This window comes from Nannospalax galili, unplaced genomic scaffold (assembly GCF_000622305.1).
Source record: "Nannospalax galili isolate Female #2095 unplaced genomic scaffold, S.galili_v1.0 scaffold225, whole genome shotgun sequence".
NCBI classification, from domain to species: Eukaryota; Metazoa; Chordata; class Mammalia; order Rodentia; family Spalacidae; genus Nannospalax; species Nannospalax galili.
The window spans coordinates 1,540,617-1,542,877 of record NW_008352653.1 but is presented as its reverse complement, the minus strand read 5'-3'; the positions used below and the strand labels follow the sequence as shown (position 1 = coordinate 1,542,877).

The 2,261-nt window shown below is 43.5% G+C and overlaps 1 protein-coding gene across 2 annotated transcripts in view; it reads right to left on the bottom strand.

The window, feature by feature from the left end:
- Iqsec2 (IQ motif and Sec7 domain 2) overlaps positions 1-2,261 on the bottom strand; it is an 89,657-nt gene that overhangs the window by 69,255 nt on the left and 18,141 nt on the right. The gene's annotated exons all lie outside the window — the stretch shown is intronic.

Sequence of the window (2,261 nt, the reverse complement as noted above, 5' to 3'; positions counted from 1 at the left end):
GAGAGAGAGAGAGAGAGAGAGAGAGAGAGAGAGAGAGAGAGAACATGCCACGGCAGCACACATGTGGAAGTTAGAGGCCAGCTTGGGGGAGTCAGTTCTCTCCTTGCACCATGTGGATTCCAGGGATCAAACTCAGGTCATCAGGCTTGACAGCAAGCTCCTATACCTGCTGAGCCATCTTCCCAGCCCTGGTTTTGTCTGTCTGTTCACTGTGCCTGCAACAATGCAAGTTCACAGAAGGTACTCTTCAAAATTCAAGTGATTGCCATGTAGACAAGAGGAAAAGGGCATTTGGCTATGGGAAGAGCCAGAATTAAGGCAGAGAAGCAGAAAGAAAACTTAAATGTTTAGGGAACTCTAAATCATTTGTTATAACTTGAGAGCAGGGTTAAGAAGGGGAAAGAGAGGCAAGAAAGACCAGTGGAGGCCGGGCATGGTGGCGCATGCCTTTAATCCCAGCACTCGGGAGGCAGAAGCAGGCGGATCTCTGGGAGTTCAAGGCCAGCCTGGTCTACATAGTGAGTTCCAGGACAGCTAGGGCTACAGGGAGATCCTGTCTCAAAAAGACCAAAAAAAAAAAAAAAAAAAAAAAAAAAAAAAAAAACGAGTGGGGCTGCAGCCTTTGCCAAAAGAACAGTCAAGAGCTCCCCTACACCACAAGCTGCATGAAGGCCACTTGTGAAGACTAGAAAATGAAAAAAAGCACTAGTGGAAGGTAAACATGCCTCTTAAATTAAGGTGCCACCTACAGGACAATGTGAAAAGTGAAAGAAAACCTTTTGAAAGTTGATTCAGGGGGAAAGACTGTAAGAGGATCGTTTGAGCCAGCGATGAGACCTAGAAATGACAGTAAGAAACAACTGCGTGCTGGGCAAGATGGTGCACACCTGTAACCCCAGAATTTGGGAGGGAAAGGCAGGAGGAGTATGAATTCCCAGCCACCGTGAGTCGCACAGTGACACCGTGACTCAAACTGGGGTCACCAGGGCTGGAGAGATGGCTCAGCGGTTAAGAGCATGGACTGCTCTTGCAGAGGACCTGGGTTCAATTGCCAGCACCCACATGGTGGCTACGAACCGTCCTTAACTCCAGTTCCAGGGGAATCCGAAGCCTTCTTCTGACCTCCGCGACATTGCACAACACAGGTGCACTCACATACACGCAAGCAATACACTCATACACATAAAATAAAAATAATAAATAATATTTTTTTTAAAAGCCAGGCATGGTAGCACGGACCTGTAATCCCAGTTCTTGGAAGTAGAGGCAGGAGGGTCAGGAGTTCAAGGTCCTCATGAGATACATAACGTACTGTCTTCAAAAACAACCTGGGTTTCATGAGACCCTTTCTCAAAAGAAAAAAAGACAGATGAGAAAGAAGGTACAGATGACAGGTGGATAAGGTAATGACATTAAAAAAAAATTCAAGGAGTTATAAAGATGGCTCAGCAGTTAAAAGCACTGGCTGCTCTTGCAGAGGACCTCAGTTTGGTTCCTAGCACCCACATGGAGGCTAATAACCATCTTTAATTCTGGTCCCAGGGGATCTGACACCCTCTTCTGGCCTCCACAGGCATTGTATGACATGAGTGCACTTATATATGCAGGCAAAACACTCATACACATAAAATAAAAATAAATTTTAAAGTTCAAGATTATGAAAAGAACAATTAGATGAACCATAAGACAAATCAGAACGCTTGTTAGAGAAAGGAACCACTTTCAGCAGTGGGTTCAAGTAACACCAAAGGCAAAAGTGGTGGCAGGGATACCAGGTGAAGACCACAGTGACTTCAATGGCTCACTATCCTTTCATTGGCCATTACTCTTCTGTAGTCCTTGTTCACCATAACTCACTGAACAAGTTCTAGAATAAAAAAGATGATGATGGTGATGATGGTAAAGATTACTTTATACATCAGACTAAATACTTGTCTATTTGTTTATTTATTTATTTTGAGACAAGACTACCAAGTGAAATCTGGCGATCCTCCTATCTCTGCCTCCTAAGTGCTAGGATTATGGGCATGTACCACACCTGGCTATCACTTTTTTAAATGTCATATTCAAGAAACAATGAGGCAAAGATCACTTCCCATTTATGTCTTGAAAAAAAGGAGAATACAAGCAAGAGAACCTTAAAAACCAGGCAACAGAATACAAACTTTAACCTAAAACTGCTGGGAAGTCCTAGGGAGGCTTGACCCAATGTATGCCTTCTCTAATCTCACATTTCTCTTAATCCCTAACAAATAATAATA